General features: G+C 50.5%; 1 protein-coding gene across 7 annotated transcripts in view; it reads left to right on the top strand.

Annotated features, from left to right (window-relative positions):
• The first annotated feature begins 6657 nt into the window (after positions 1–6657).
• GREB1 (growth regulating estrogen receptor binding 1) overlaps positions 6658–16935 on the top strand; it is a 92674-nt gene continuing 82396 nt past the window's right edge. For 2 of the 7 annotated variants that reach the window (XM_054701377.1, XM_054701374.1), the window contains exons 1-2: positions 6658–6672; positions 7289–7363. The gene's annotated coding sequence lies outside the window, so the exon portion shown is untranslated. Of the gene's footprint in view, positions 6673–6939; positions 6955–7129; positions 7183–7226; positions 7364–16935 lie in introns of those variants that run through there. The other 5 variants (XM_054701379.1, XM_054701373.1, XM_054701372.1 and 2 more) reach the window with 4 other exon arrangements.

The following is a 16935-nucleotide window of genomic DNA, read 5'->3' as shown; positions in this document are numbered from 1 at the left end:
CTGCCCGGCTCCCGCCCTCTGGCCATTGTTCCCCGGCCATTAGGACCCTTCTCGCTCATTTCCCTGGCTTTGCCTCTTCACCTCCCAGGAACTCTGCACGGTCACTGTCCAATTCAACAACGACCTTTTTGGGGGTAACTGTTAACTTTACATTGCCAGAGAGACCTCTCGAAGCACAGATGGGATTTCAGCCCTCTCTGCTTGAATTGGGTCAGTGTTGTCCTCCATGTTAGGATTTTCCCAGCTCACTGGTCACTTGCCTGCCTGGCGGCGTCCCCCCAGGCACTCAGAAGCCCCCACCTCTGTGCCTGGGACTTCGGCTGGATGGCGTTCTCAGTCACCTTGGTCATTCATCTCTCACTTCCTCAAAGCTTCGCCACGCTGCCTCTTCTCGCTGTTCCATTCCTTGCTCGAACCTCAGCCTGTGGGTCCTTCCTCCAGCAAATTCCTTAGGAAGCCTTCCCTGAAGCCCTAAATAAACCCAGCACCCCTGCCTCTTCCCCATAGGTGTTGGATGAGCCCTGTAACCTGGACTAGGAAGCCCCTGATGACAGGACAGGAAACCAGAGCACCCAGAAAAAACCCACACAAACCTGGGATGAATGTTGGGATGAGCTTCCCAGTAAACTTGTCACTCTCTGGCCTCCCTGGTGGCGAAGGGTTTAAGTCTCAGCACTATGAAGCTGTCCGCAGCCACTGCAGCAGGAGTTCAATCTCCAGGTAGGGAGCTACCCACATGGCACAGCAGACCTCTCCTGTCTCCCCGCTGCTCCCCTCAGCAGTGCATTTCAGTCGATCCTCCTGTTCTACTCCCCACTCTGTCTCTGATGAATTCTCTCATCCCTGCACCTCTGGCCAGTTCTTGTATGCATAAATAAATAAAATAAATTTTTTAAAAAACCAAAACTTTTCACTTTCGGTAGGGACATTACATTATAAATAAATACTTGGAAATCATCTTGACCATGCTGACTTTGAAATGTAAAGTGTAAAGTAAATAGTGACAGTGCACACTACTGAGATGGTATTTTGTCTTACCTCTTCTGCGTATCCCTTATGATGGATTTTGCTTTGATTCGGTGTTATAAAATTATTTGCAAGTTTGACTTCTGTTTTTTCTCCTGCTTGTATTTTATGCTGTTAGATAATTGGTTTCTTTGTATGTTCCAATCTTATAGATTTAAAGTGACTTTATCTAGGAGAAAGAATACTAGAGTGAGCATTGCAAAGTTTTGGAAATTCAATAAGAAAACGTCTCAGGAAAACTTGAACTCAGATTGCTGTATTTTTAATAATTCAGTTTGTACAAATTGGCAGTGTTCAAATCTAATTTGTTAAAGATTTTACCACGGCAAAGTTTCATTGGTGATAATTCCAAAAAAATCACTTGAATTGTCCTTTTGCATCTTCTGTATGTAGGAGTTTGTATTCTAAAAATCCATTTGAATTGTGTCAGGAAAAGAAAGGCAATCTGCGAACTCGAGGTCATTTGCTTTCTTAGGGGGCTACATTTAAATTATTAAATGATAAATGACAATGCCTTCTGCAAAAACAAAAGGGAGATGATCTTACTGAAACACACGCGCACGCACACACGCCAACATGGACATTTGGAGCACACACAAACATGGGGTGAGTGTGCAAACTCCACAGACAGTGGTTAAGGCCAGGAATCATATTTTCTTCATCTGCATTGGCATGAAAAGACATTATAATGGAACCAAAGTCTTGAGAGCATCGGCTCCCTAGATTCAATGCCGACCTGCCGAGGTGTAGCACCTGAACTCGCCACCAGGTGGAGCAGCTCACCTCAGGAAGGCCCCTGAGGAGGCCTTTGAATTGATGGGTTAATATTCCTGGTAACACGGGTGGGTGGAGGAGAGTTGGGAATAGTCAGATTTGAATTGAAGGTGTTATGGGGAAAGGCTGTCCTAAAGCTAATCCCATACAGGCTTTGTGGACTCCACCCTACCCCAGGCCAAAGCCAAAGACACTGGGAACTCCACATCCCATTCCCACCCAAGGGAAGGTGGCTGGGACCTGAGGGTGGGGTTAAGCCGCCAGGTGGGTATAAAGCCAGACACATGGGCTTTGGGGGGTTCCCCATGTTGGCTCCCCGCCAGCTCGCCGCGTCTGGCCAGCTCGGAGAGTGACTTTGGGTTTCCAGGTCGGCGGATCGGGTAGGACGCATTAATGACTTTATTTCCCTATTTTCTCCCTGAGTTGTCCATTTTCCTTATTTCCTTTTCCCTTGTAAATAAACCTTTTATTAACCTTTTGTGTGTGCCTGTAGTGGAGTGTTCTTAAGTCCCTTTTAAGCGCGCGGGTGAGGACCCACAGCCAGGAACCCGTTCAATATTGGGGCTGCTCTATAACAAAGGTTTCAGATGAGGAACTTCCACATCTGGGCCTAGGATGTACAGTTAATTAAGGTAGAGTTCAGTATCTCTGTTCTAAATCACATGCAGAAACAAGCTGGATCCTACATTATATTGTTCTCACCTGTTTCTGACCCCTCCAGATTCATGCATTGGAGTCCCAGCGCCCAGAGGCCCAGAATGTGATCTGATTTGGAGATAGGGTCTCCACAGAGGTCACCAAGCTAAACTGATGACTCATTTCCATCTAAGAAGAGGAAATACAGGCACAGAAACATGGGAGGGAGGAGACTGTGAGGGGCCAGGACCTTCCCTGGGGGCTGGAACAGATCCTTCCCCCTGCGCCCTGCAGTAAGAACCAGTCCTGCCACTCTTGATTGGGCTTCCAGACTGCACAACTGTGTGGGACACATTTCTTTCTTTCTTTCTTTCTTTCTTTCTTTCTTTCTTTCTTTCTTTCTTTCTTTCTTTCTTTCTTTCTTTCTTTCTTTCTTTCTTTCTTTCTTTCTTTCTTTCTTTCTTTCTTTCTTTCTTTCTTTCTTTCTTTCTTTCTTTCTTTCTTTCTTTCTCTTTCTTTTTTTAAGATTTATTTATTTATGCATGCAAGAGCTGTGGTGTAGGTCAGAGGTATGGAGGGGTGGGTGGGTGTTGAGGATTTCCCCAGAGACAGAGTGGGGAGCAGAACAGGCAGATCCACTGAAATCCACTGCTGAGGGGAGCAGCGGGGAGACAGGAGAGGTCTGCTGTGCCATGTGGGACAGTTCCCTGGCCAGGTATCGAACTCAGGCCGCAGTGTCTGTTGATAGCTTCATGGTGCTGAGACTTAACCCCTTTGCCACCAGGGAGGCCCTGTGTGGGATGATCTAAGGAAGCAAACACATGTGTAAAGATACATGGGGTAGCACGTGCACATCCTCGTGAGAGGGACATGTGTGTAAGGATTGTGTGGGTGTGAAGGACTGGAGGAGACATGTGTGAGTGGGTGGGTGTGTGAGAGACTTGTGGGTGAGAGCCTTGAGGACAATGCTGGTCACAGCAGCAGACGTACCCAGAGCCATGTCTAATCGCCTTCCTGACCCCATGGCCTCTTCCAGAACTCTCTGATGACCAAATGAGTTTGAAGACTGACAGCTCCTTTGTCAGCTTTGGGTCAGCCACCAACGTTTTTTTAGTGTGTGCCTAATCTTATCAACAATATTTTAAACCACATTGATTTCCCTTGTATAAGAAACTATCTAGAAATTACTTTTTCAAGTTTTGGTTCAAGTTCAATAGAGCATATAAAACAAGTGGGTCAGGTTCAGTTCAGGAAAAACAAATCTAATAATTTATAACCGTGGGCTGGTGTTTCAAGCAGTAACCTTGGAACAGAGAGATGATTCATTAAACAGGAAAAGAATACACCTTTTTATTGAACCTCATTTCTTGACTAATTCTCTGGTCAAAGCCTATGCAATTCTAACATTCATTCTTTTCAAAACAGGATGAACTGTTTTCCCCAGAGTCACTGCATTAAGTAGCTGAGGTGTGAGACAGCTTCCTAAGATTTTCCCCCTTGCTATTACATCACATTCAGTTTTACTCTTTTGTTGTGCTAACTTCAATTTTTGTCTTTGTTAAAAGTAACGTCCTTTTTAATACTGAGTTTCAAGGAAAGGAATTAATTTTTGGAATGGGTGAAACCCACTCAGCTGCCTGTTCTGGTTTGGTTTTTGAATGGCCCATGAAGCAAGAGTGGCTTTTACATTTATAAAGGGGTATGTATATTTTAAATAACTTTTGTAAAAGTACTTATCGAATAGTGTTGATTTTGCCTCTGGGACCACAAAGCCTAAAACATTTACTTCGGGCCCTTTAAGATAAAGCGCCGTGAGCTGGGCTCTGTGGGTGTTCGTTTGCTTGACAGAATGCAAGCTGTCACCGTGTTAAGGGGGGCGACTAAAGGGCTCTCTTTTTTGTGTTTGTTTTTACTTTCTACCACTTCAGTCTGTTGTGTGGAGGCCAACCGTGCAATAAACAAACTGAAACGACTTCCATTGGCCTCATTTCAGGGACTGACATTTACAGGACTATGCTGGAAACAGCACTACACATTTATGAACCCCGTAGTAGTAAAGTTGCAAGCACATGCGGAATATCAGCATTTGAAAGGAAAGACTTTCTGGAGTGTCCTGGCAGGGGTGAAGGCATGGCGCTGCCCTGGGGGGCATTTCCTGCTGTGATTACCAGTTTAGCAACTGCAGTAAATAACCCGCCATAAGGGCAAACGTGCTGGTTAATGTCAATGCAACACAACTGTTGTGTTCCTGCTGGAGGGGCTGACAAGTGGGCTCCACCCCAGAAACACCAACGCAGGCGCAAGCATATTCACTCATGAAAGACCGGATCCACTTGAATGTCCGTGGTGGGAAAGATGCACAAATCGATCAGGCCCACTCACCTCCTGGGATAGCACTTGGCTGTCAAAACGAGCAAACTGGGCCTCCCCGGTGGCGCAGCGGTTGAGCGCTGGGTTGCGAAGCTGCCCGCGGCCTCTGCGGCGCCGGTTCGATCCCCGGCTGCTCCCCGGCCACCAGAGGAGGGTCCCACATGGCGCGCAGACCTCTCCTGCCGCCCGCTGCTCCCCTCAGCAGTGTACTTCGGTCCTTCTGCCTGCTCTGCTCCCCGCTCTGGCTCTGGTGAATTCTCTCACCCTCCCGCGCTTCTGACTGTACCCAGTGCTTGTATCAATAAATAAAAATAAATCTTTAAAAAAAAAAATGAGCAAACTCAAGTTGTAAGTTTGATTAGCGGAATCTGACAGACTATTGAGCAAGACAACAGAAGACACACCTTCTGGGTTCCAGACCAACACAGAGTCAGACACACGGAAATGTGCAAAACCGTCAGAATGTTCACTGTGCCTCACTCACACGTGCACGCTGCAAAGTAGTAATAGGATGAGAACAGTGGGCCGAGGGTCTCGTCTGGGGGGAGGTGCATCAGGGAGAATACTGACATAATACCCTGCAGGGAGGTGAGGGTTGCTTCTGGGTCCTGACAGCATGGGGTGGGCAGCAGGGACGGGATGTTCAGAGCGGTGGGGAGCTGGAAGGTGGGGAGCTGGAAGACCGACGGGGCGTTCATTGTGACACTTATTCCCGGCTGGCTCTTGGCACCCGCGCCCTGGTTCAGTGTTGGAAATATTTCACAGAAAAGGAAACCACATTGGTGCCCACGTAGTAAGGGGACGAGGGTCCACCTTTTTGCCCAGGCCCTGCGCTCCCACTGGCCCCAGGGGCCCTCCCCGCGGAGACTGGGGTGCGCCCTGCCCTGGGGGTCTCCAGCTCGAGGCTCCAGGCCCCTCCTTTGCTGAAGAGAAGAAAGACATTGAGAGTTTCAGTCCCGCGTCGGGGTTCAGCGCTCAGGCCGCCTCGGCCCCCACCACCCCGGGAGCTCGGCCCCACCACCCGGGAGCTCGGCCCCCACCACCCCGGTGCGCAAACAGCGCTCGCGGCCTGGTCCTGTCCTTCCCGCTCTCGCTCACTCGTTCATTCATTCCGCGGCCGGCCCCACCCCAGGTGTCCATCCTCCAGAACCTTCCTCCTCCTCCCCGGCCGGGAGGGGCCGGGCACAGATCTGCGCCAGGCCCGAGCCCCCCAGCCCCGCTGCTCTGGGGCGCAGGGCGTGGGGGGCGCCCCGGGGGCGCAGACCCGCGCCGCGGGGGCGAGTCGGGCGGGTCCTCCCGCAGCCTCCGAGCCCGCGGAGTCCCGGGGCTGGGGGTCCTTCTCCGCGGGGGCTTCTGCTCGGGAGCGGGGACCCTCCCGCCTCAGCCCGGCGCGGGGGGCTCCCGGCGCGGGTGCCGGGGCGCGGCCGGGGCACCCCGAGAGAGCGGGAAGAGGCGCCTCCTCCCGCGCGCAGGTGGCGCCCCGGCCCGCGGCTGGGCACCCCCGTCCCCGGAGCTGTGTCGGGGCGCGGACGCCGCGGGGGCGCGCGCGGGGCTGAGCGGGGCGCGCGGGGGAGCCTCCCGCGCGCCCCCCGACGGCGGTGCCGGCCGCTCCTCCGCCCGCGCGCCCCGACCCTGCCCCCGAGGCCGGGGGTGGCCGCCCCCCGCCCCCGCCCCTCCCCCGCGGCGCGCCCGAAGACCCGGAGCCGGAGCCGGGGCGCGGGCCGGGGTCGGGGCCCGGGCGCCGCTCCCAGGTCCGGGCTTTGCCGCGCGCCCCGCCCGGCCGAGCCCCCGGGGTGTGCCCGGCGCCCGCGGCTGCAGGCGCTCGACGGCGGCGCCCGGGCGCGGGGCCGCGGAGGACAAAGGCGGGTGAGCGCGGCCGGGGGGCGGCCGGGCGGGGGCCGGGGCTGGAGCCGGGCGGACGCGGCGCCTCCTCCGCCGGGACCCCGGGAGGTGCGGGGGGCGCGGGGCCCGGCCCGGGGCGTGCGGCGACCTGGGCGCAGCGGCCCCGCGTGCGCGCGGGTGCGCGAGCGCGTGAGTGTGTGCGGGTGCGCGCGCGCGCGTGTGCGGGTGTGTGCGCGCGTGTGCGCGTGAGTCGGGAGCGCGCCCCGCGCGCTGGGCTCCGCGAGCGGCCCGGGCGCGCGCTCCTCGGTGAGAGCCTGAAAAGCGCGGGTCGGGGCCGCCTCGGGGTGAGGGGCGCCGCCCCCCGGGCCCGCCCGGCCGTCGAGAGAGGCCGGAGGGGCGGCCGCCGGGTCTCCCCTGCGCTCGGCCCGGGACCCTCCGGAGGGGCCCCGCCTGGGGAGGCCGGTCGGGGTGGCTGGGACTCAGTGACTGGGGTGGGCCTGGAACAAAGGCTGCGTCCCTGGAGACCCAAGAGGGGTGTGTGTTGGGGGCGGGCAGGGGTGGTGGGGGGCACCGGGGCCTGCCCGTTCCTGGAGAGGGCTGCTGGGCCATTTTGCCGCCAACCCTCCCTTGGTCCCGTCAGGAGGACCCGCCGGGAACCTGGGAAACTTCTTGGTCTGCGCAGCGACGCTTCTCTGTCAGCAGCTCTGGGATAGAGGTGAGTGCCGGCTTCGGGGCGCGCTGGTGTTTAAGGCCACCCTTCAAACACTGGGTCAGTTTCACTTGATCCCGAACTTGCAGCCCCAGGAGCGCGCTTTGGCTTGTGTTGGACACCAGCTGCGCCTTGGGGTCTGGGAAGCGCTGCGCTTGGGCTCCCATCAGTGCTGCGTTCATGTTGCCCGTGTGGCAGACTCTGCAGGGAAATGTCACTGGGAGTTTAAAGGCCAATTACAATCCCACCTTCTGACAGTCTTCTCAGAATGGCTCAGACCTCTGGGCGGATTTGGAGAATTCTTGGAAGCCATCCCTTGCCTCCAGAGAACTGTTTTTGCGCTTGCCTGGAGTTTGTTTCTAGATGTTTCTTCCAGTTTTTTCATGCTGGAATTTGGTTCCATGAAAGTGTGCCATGTGCCTCTTGATTTTCCCATGCCCACAGCGGCGGGTGGGGTAGCGGACCGGGTAGCCCGCTGTTCAGCCTGGAACCAGAGTTCTTTATGGGGTAAGCAGTGAGCTCAGGTTGAAACTAAAATCCCATCCTGGCTATCTTGTTATTGCAGATGTTTAAAATGGTTTATTTGTGTTTTAAAATGTTTCTGATTAGTGGAAGTAGCTGCTGGGACCAGTACCTGTAAGCCTTTACTGGGGAGGTACTTAGAAGCAAGACTTCAAATTACCTGTATTTTTGATTTGTTGTTTTAAATAGGAGAATTTATAATCTCATAGAACATTTCTGAAGGTTTCCGTGCTGAAAGCCAAGTTGATGACTCCTTCAAGTAGAAGGAAATTCACTGAACTCCTCCGGCCTTGCAGGCCGTCCGCCTGGCACTGCCATGTCACTGGACATGAAAATTGTTGTAAAGAAACTTGCGTCCACTTTGTGGCTTCAACATCTGAATTATTAGAGATTCCTGCACGGTCAGAGATAGTCTCAAGGTAGAACTAACAAAAGGTTCAAAAATCAGAATGAGGGGGAGACTGGGCTGAAGGGGAGGGGCAGCCCCCACCCGCCCCTGCGGGGCCTCCTAGTCCGAGTGGAGAGGCTGCCGGACTGGACTGGAGGACGTGGGAACAAAGGGCCTGTGTGCTGTGGCCTCCAGGGCTGAGGGCCGTCGCTTTTGAGAATCCCACCTTTCCCTGGACAGCAAGGGGTAGTGCTGCTGCCCTGGCCTGGAAAGGGGTCTGAGGCTTGTGTGGGGGCTACTGACTATGAGGGTGATGGCTCGCAGCGCATGGAACCCTGGCTGGCCCTTCCGGAGGGTCCCCGACCTCTAATCCCCTCAAAAGATTCCAGGCAGTTAATCTCCTTGCACTTAATGGGCTCTCTCAGCTTTTCAGTTTAGTTTTTGGACATACAGATAAATGGTAGGTCTTTCAAGACAATCGTACTAGGAAAAGCAGGATGGGGAAGGACTACTGTGGTAATACATATTTGTGACATAAAATTTAAGAATCTACAAGAGATTTTTTTTAATAGAATCCAGAAATCTGTGGTGCAGATATAATTACTATTTATTAACATTTGGGTGCATTTTTTAGATAAAAGGTAAATTTTATATTTATCTACATATGGGACAAAATAATATATGATATCTTTAATTTATGACATTTTTTCATGAATAGTGCCTATCATTTTTGATGTCATTTTAACGCTTTTGTATTATTATGGTTTGTAATTTGACTGTTGTCATTGTTATGGCTATTATATATTAACGTATTCTATATAATTTGCAATTTAACCATTTCTCTAGCAGATTCCTAGACTTTTCCTATCATTTGTACTTTTCATGTTCTATTTTGATTAAAAAAATCACTGATTGATGGTAATCCACGTATCTAAAACTTGGCGGCTCTTAGAAAGTGGCAAAAAAAGGTTTAATCTTTGGGGTATGAAAACAGATGCAGCTTCATCTCTTAGCTCGCTCTGAATTTCTCTTTGGCCTCTTGTCCCTGCAATGCAATAATTTGCATTTTATTTACCCCAACCTATTATGGTCTTCTTGAGGACAGAAATTTGTTTCTCCATTTTATCTGGATCCTTCTAGAACCCTGCCAAGTCTTGACACATCACAGATGTTCAAACTGTTCTTTTAGGGCAAGTATGCATTGCAGGGGTTGCCAGGGCAGCCCAACCCCGCTCAGGGGTGTCAGTGACAAATCTGGACCCATGTGGTTCCTGTTCCCGTTTCTATGTGGATGCTTTCCAGCATGTTCAGAGGCAGAGAGGTTAGTATAATGAATGCTGTGGTCTCTCCACCTTCAATAATTGTTCATATTTGGTCACTTTTGTTTATTCTGTCTCCTCCCTCCCCACCCTGCACCCCAGTGGATTATTTGCAGTGCCCGTCATGATAAGCTTTTCACAACAGCCCCCCTCCCCCGCCCCCTGGCCCCCAGGAGAGGGTTTGACCTTGAGTTTATCTTAGGACCCACTCAGGCCGTGTAGTAAAACGACCAGGGACAGAGCATTAGGGAACCTGACCTACTGGTTCAGCTTTGACCTTGACAGCGTCAGTTCTCTCTCTGGGCTTAGCTTCTCATCTGTCCCTCTGGAGGATGGCCTAGGTCATCTGTAAGCTTCCTTCGAACTTCGTGCAAGGTGAGTCTGCCTTGTCTGTAGGGTGGCAGTGCTCAGATTGTATCCCCAGACCAGCAGCTTTAGCCTCCCTGGGGAACTTGACCAGAATGCTGATTCTCAGGTCCTACCCTAGACCTGCTCTGAGCCCCTGGGGATACTAATTGGCAGTCTGTGGTTTGACAAGCCCTCCAGGTGAATCGGACAAGCAGCCATGTTTGAGAACTGCCCTTTGCAGAAGGTAGCCCAGAGCTCTCTAACCTCTTTTTTTTTTTTAAGATTTATTTATTTATACATACAAGAGCTGGGGTACAGCGGTGGGGGGGGGCGAGAAGATTCACCAGAGACAGGTTGGGGAACAGAACAGGCAGACTGATTGAAATACACTGCTGAGGGGAGCAGCGGGGAGACAGGAGAGGTCTGCTGCGCCATGTGGATCAGCTCCGTGGCCGGGGATGGAACTCATGCTGCAGTGGCTGCGAACAGCTTCATAGGTTGCGTCTTAACCCCTTGGGCCACCAGGGGCCTCTGCAGAGCCAAACTGTAAATCTTGATGCAGTCCAGTGTATCAGCTTTTCATTTCATGGCTTGTGCTTTAGGTGTCAAATCTAGAAACTCTGTGCCTGACCCTCCATCACGGAACTTTCCAACTTGCTTTTTACCTAGAAGTGTTATGTTTTGCAGGGAGGTCTCCATCCATTCAGGGTGACTGTCTGAGGTATACAGGTTTAAGCCCAGGTTTGTACATCTACCTGCGGACACCCTGTTGCTCCAGCACCACTTATTGGAAAGGCTCACCGTTGCATTCCTTTTGCATGACGTGTTCTAAGAATTTAAGAATTGTTGCTTTTTGTTATGGAGCCAAGACTATTGAGCCCCAATTGTGCTTGATGTTTGCCTAATAAATTTGAGACACTCTCCTAGCTAATTCGAGGCTGGGACTGGTCTGCGCTCCGTGGCAGTTGGGGTAGTGAGTCAGGGTGCAAGCTCTGTGGGTTCCTGTGGAGTTTTGCTCCTGAGCAGCTGGGCAGCCTTCCTCTTCAGGCAGGGGTGGTGACACTGGGTGACCGGGTCAACTGGGGCACCCCAACCTGCAGGTGGAGTTGACCTGGAGGTAGGCCTGAGCATGACGGGGTCAGACTCCCTCTGCCTCCTCTGTCAGCCGGTGCCCTGCCTGTTCTCTGACTGGCTTCTGCTACCTGCCCCCTCCCCCAGGGCGGCTTGCAGCACCAGCAGCTTCAAAACCTGTGTCTAGAACACACAGAACCCTCGTTAGTGCCATTTTGGAAGTGTGGGTTTACATCTGAAATTTTAGTGTGATCTTGAAATGCTTTCCTATTGCGCAAATGTATTCCTTGGAGAACACTTGGAAAGCTTAGTTCAACCAGATTTATCCGGCATCCCCAGGCCCTGGGATAATCCCACAAAATTACTCATTTGGGGAGGAAGATGGTCTTTTTTTTTTTTTTTTGCTCTTGCCTTTCAAAACCTCCATTCTTATCCCAGCTGGGCCCTGAAGACACAAAGCTGGCTTCTGAAAAGAAAAGAAATTGTTCTCTCCTGGGCTGCCTCTCAATGGCTGGAGCTGGAGAGCGGTTTTGACACTGCTGACCGGCTGCAAACACGGCCTGTGTGTGAGAGTCAGAGGTCAGCTCTGGGAAGGCCGCCTGCCAAAAGGTGGGAGCCTGCGGGCCCCGCAGCCGGCCCCGCGAGAATGAGCTTTTGTTTCCTCTGTCCGGTTGTCCGGGACGATGGTGAGGACATCAGAGACATCTCTAAACACTGTTATCTGGCCCTGTCCTTTGTCCCTCCTGTTCAAGGGTGTCCCCACTGGGGACCCTGGCGAGCAGAGCTTCTGTCTCTTTTAATTCCTGGCAGGAGCTGATCAATAATACTGGCATTTTCCACTGACACATCTCTTTTGTTCGGAGGAAAATTTATTTGTTTCTTTATCTGGTTAAAAGATTAACATGCATTTTCATCCACTCTCCCATGTGATGTCGGTTCATTGCAGCAAACGATAAACTTATAAGACACAGAAACATAAAAAACAAAACCCTCTATATAGTTCCTCCACTAGGAGTAACCATCATTAGCGTTTGGGGAAGTTCTTGTCTTTTAAGTTTACACACATAATAGGAATTTTGCAAAAAATGCCTTGACAGTGTAGATATAACTTTTCTGTAGTTGGACTAGGGACTGTTAATTGTATCAGAATCGCAAATATGGGCCTCCCTGGTGGTGCAAGGGGTTAAGTCTCAGCACTTAAGCTACCTGCAGCCACTGCAGCATGAGTACGATCCCTAGCCAGGGAGCTGACATGCACGGCACAGCAGACCTCTCCTGTCTCCTCGCTGCTCCCCTCAGCAGTGGATTTCAGTAGATCCTCCTGTCCTGCTCCCCACTCTGTCTCTGGTGAGTCCTCTCCCCCCGCCCTCCACACCTCTGGCCTCCACCCCAGCTCTCAATGCATAAATAAATAGAATAAATCTTAAAAAAAAAAAAGAAACACAAATACTCTACACGAAAGAAAATTCTACACAAATATTCTGCAGAGTATTCTGTCATTATTTTTACATAATTTCTTCATCTTATGTAATTGTTACTTTAAAAAATTAAAAAGGTATTGTTGTCTTTTCTGGTTAGGAGAAAATGCTTATTGTAGCATCTAAAACATTGTTAAAATAAAATTACAGTTTTAAAATATAAAATAAAATTACAGATTTACCCCGCTGTTGGGAAGCGGAGCACTCCTGGAAACCTTTGGTGAGCCAAAATGGTGTAAAGCGGGTAACTGAACAGTACTTTTATTTTTCTCTGTTTACGTGAAAATCTGCTTCACGTGAAAATCTGCTTCTCCCCTTGCTGGGAGGCAGGGGAAGGACTGGAGGAGGAGGAGAGGAGAGCATCTCGCTTCCATGGTGAGATGCTGATTGTGAGTGTTTTAGACGTGGTTCCTGTTTCTCTGAGTTACGCTGATCCCATTCATCAATGTGTTTTCACTCCTATTTTATATTATGCTTTTTAGGAAGATGAAAGGGAAACGTGGGCAGCGTCTGTCACTTGCCAGGTCCTCGTATGTTTTAGTTTCAGGATTAACCCTGTCAGGTGTCCCCTTTTTTTTTCCCCTAGAGATTTATTCTCATGGGTCAGCTCCCCGGCTGGGGATCGAACTCCTGCTGAAGTGGCTGCTGATAGCTCCATAGTGCTGAGACTCAACTCCTTGGGCCACCAGGGAGTATCAAGGCCCAAAAAATGCCTTGATAGTGTAGATATAACATTTCTGTAGTTGGACTAGGGACTGTTAATTGTATCAGAATCGCAAATATGGGCCTCCCTGGTGGTGCAAGGGGTTAAGTCTCAGCACTTAAGCTACCTGCAGCCACTGCAGCATGAGTACGATCCCTAGCCAGGGAGCTGACATACACAGCACAGCAGACCTCTCCTGTCTCCTCGCTGCTCCCCTCAGCAGTGGATTTCAGTAGATCCTCCTGTTCTGCTCCCGACTCTGTCCCTGGTGAGTTTCCCTCCAGAGAAACCTGGGTCCCAGGTTTCTCTTTATTTCTGTTTGGGCTGAACTGATTCTTTTACTTCTCAGGGCCCGGGTTTCCTTGGAAGCTTATAGAACTGTACAAGGTGGGACCTTCTTCAGCTCTTCTGTTTGCTCCTTTACTAGTTTACCCCCGTGGTGCCCCCCTCAGCAGCACATACACTGGAAATGGAGCGATCATAGTTTATGCATCTGCGTCTCGGTCTGTGTCACGTGTCACATTCTCGGGGCACTTCATAGAGTGAAGGCAGGTGGAGGTTGGGCGAATACATGACAGTGATTATCCTGGACACTTCCTCTAAGTGGAATCACCCTCTTGTGGCTTTTGGCGTCTGGCTGCTTTCCCAGGGCAGGCTTCGAGGCTCACCACGCTGCAGCCCTGTCAGTGCGTCAGTCCTTTTCCAGGATTCTTCCCTCTCAGCCCAGTTCCCAGCTCTGCAGAGTGTGGATAAAATGCCTCTTGCCTGCGGCGACTGAAGCAGCACGCAGCACAGCATCTGGTGCCGGGCAGGTTCAGTGAACAGCATGTGAGCAAAAATGAAAGTCACCTTGAATTATTCCTCCAGCTCGCACCGGAAGGCGTGTCCACATCTTCCTTCACATCCTCCTCCGCTGCTCCCGGGCGGGTGGTGGACAGAACCACAAGCAGTTCCCTTCCAGGAACGGACAGGCAGCGTCCAGGCCGGTGCAGTCTCAGCCCATGTTTAGAATAAAAGAAAACAAAACAAATAAACCTCCTTTAAAAGCCAACACAAACTGCAGAGATTTGGTTTCAAGGAGCTGAAGGCGACTTTGTTCTAATTTGCACTATTTCAAATCGCTGTTGGCCAGCACAGAACCCTCACTCACCACGCCAGCCCCAGCTGTCTTCCAGAACACAGAGGAGCCCTGCCTCAAGGCTGATCAGACTTTTCCCTTTACCATTGAGGTGCCAGAAATTACCATTCTGGCACCCCAAGTCCAAAGGTTCTAGGGTCAAGCTTTTTCTCCTGCTCAGTCTTTTATTTTGGAGAATTGTAAACCTCCTCTTAAGAGAATATTGCAGTGATGCAGTTCCCATCTCACAAAATTAGCAACAGTGGACAGTTTTGTTCTCTCTACACCCCCCAAACACTTTTTCTTTTCCCCATTGAATTACTTTAAAGCACATCTCAGATTTATCCTTTCATCCCAAATGCTTTTGTGTGTCTGTATAAAGATATTTTCTGATTTAAAAACACAATACCATCATCACACCTGAATAAAAAATTAAACCATTCCTTATTATTCCAAATAGCCAGTCGGTGTTCACAGCCTCCTGATGTTTCATTCACATGTTCTTGCAGTTAATTAATTTGTTGCAATCAGCTTCCAAACCAGGCCACATACTGCCTTTTTTTTTTTTTTTAAGATTTATTTATATATTTATACAAGCACTGGGTACAGTCAGAAGCGCGGGAGGGTGAGAGAATTCACCAGAGCCAGAGCGGGGAGCAGAGCAGGCAGAAGGACCGAAGGACACTGCTGAGGGGAGCAGCGGGTGGCAGGAGAGGTCTGCGCGCCATGCGGGACCCTCCTCCGGTGGCCGGGGAGCAGCCGGGGATCGAACCGGCGCTGCAGAGGCTGCGGACAGCTTCACAACCCAGCGCTCAACCGCTGCACCACCAGGGAGGCCCCACATACTGCCTTTTACCACTTGGTGTCCTAGGGCTCTTTGGACCTGTGAGAATTTTTCTCTGCTATTTATTTGATGGAAACACCAGTTCATCATCTCTTGCAATTCCCTGCTTTCTGCATTTTGCTGATTCGGCCTTGATGGACTGGGTTTACTCTGTGCTTTTGTCCCTGTAGTTTCAATAAATTGGTAACTTGACCTAGAGCCCTGCTCAGATTCAGGTTCAATATTTGGCCAGAGATGTGCAAGCCAGGGCGTGTTGCCTGTGTTGCCTTCCCTTAGGAGAGGTGTCATGTCAGGGCGTCCCCCTTTGTGATGTGAGGATCTGCCTGTGGATTCAGGGATTGGTAGCCTGATTCATCCACTTGGTCCCTCTCAGCCCATCACACTGGATTTTCTACCACTGACAGTCACTGCCAGGACCCTTGATGGCACCAGGGGTTATAAAATGATACTATCATGATCAATTATTCCTTTCTCATTTACTGGCTGGAATTTATCTATAAAGCATTAAAAAAAAAAGATTGATTGATTGCACACAAGAGCTGGGGTGCAGGCCAGAGGTGCGGGGGGGTGAGAGGATTCACCAGAGACAGAGCGGGGAACAGAACAGGCAGATTGACCAAAGTACACTGCTGAGGGGAGCAGCAGGTGAGTCAGGAGAGGTCTGCTGCGCCATGTGGGTAGCTCCCTGACCGGGGATCTAACTCGTGCTGCAGTGGCTGTGGATTGCTTCACAGTGCTGACGCTTAACCCATTGCTCCACCAGGGAGGTGCTTTATAAAGGATTTTTCATCCGCCAGTCTCCTAAACTATGGTTCAGTAGAAAGGCTAGAGAATTGCTTGGCTCTTTCTTTTTATCTACCAGCTGTCAAAATGAGTTGCCTCCTTTGTACTCTTGAAAGCTGACAAATGAACCTTTTTTTCTTAAATGTTATTATGATTGTAGGGATTTTTAACATGGACATTGTGCTCTATTCAGTAAAGTAATTCTTTTTGGTGCTCAGATTGCCCGCCTTTAGCCAAGCAATGGCCTGTCAAGTTGACTCCTACAGGTCACACTGGTGAGGTCCTTACTCAGGGTGTGGGGCTCCCCTCCCCCCAACCCAAGGGCAGAGCTTTTCCCTGGGAATTGTGTTTGGAAATGGTGCCAGAAACCCCAAGGTATACTTTTCATTGGGGTGAGATTTACATAACATAAAAATCATCCGTTTTAAAGTGAAAAATAAAGTGGTATTTAGTACATCCTGATTTTGTACCATATCCTCCTCTATCAAAGCTGTCTTTAAATTATTTTATTTTTATTTAGTTTCAGAAATTTTGGGAGGGGGCACAGGTACCAACTTTCTATGGATCGGAGTTAAAAAAGAGCCACGACCTCTTTTATATCTTTTTCCTACTGGAGGGGCCAGTCCCACCCTGCATTGCAACCCCTGTGACATGGAACATTCTGGTCACACTATGGGGTCTTTAAGCTGCACTGCTTCCCCCCAGGTCCTCTGTCCACCACTGTAGCTCCCCTGGAAGGGCTCAGTTCATTTAGTAAAACTTGAAGTAAGAAATAACACATTTTACGGGACTGAAGTAGAAAGTAATCAAAACAAAACAAACCAACAAACCAAAGAAGCAACTCTTTTCCTAAAAATACAGTTAATTCACTCAGCAAATATTTATTGCATGCTTACTATGTTCTATGACCTGGGTGCTCAGTCATGCACTGAACTGATGTGTTTCCTGCCGGGGTTTCTTGGCAGCACTGGGGCGAGGGAATATCTACGTGTTTCCTAGAGCTTT

The sequence above is a fragment of the Talpa occidentalis genome, unplaced genomic scaffold (genome assembly GCF_014898055.3).
Source record: "Talpa occidentalis isolate TD23 unplaced genomic scaffold, MPIMG_talOcc4v2.1 talOcc4.5, whole genome shotgun sequence".
Lineage (NCBI taxonomy): Eukaryota > Metazoa > Chordata > Mammalia > Eulipotyphla > Talpidae > Talpa > Talpa occidentalis.
The sequence above is the reverse complement of the archived record's forward strand: the minus strand, read 5'-3'. Positions and strand labels throughout refer to the sequence as shown.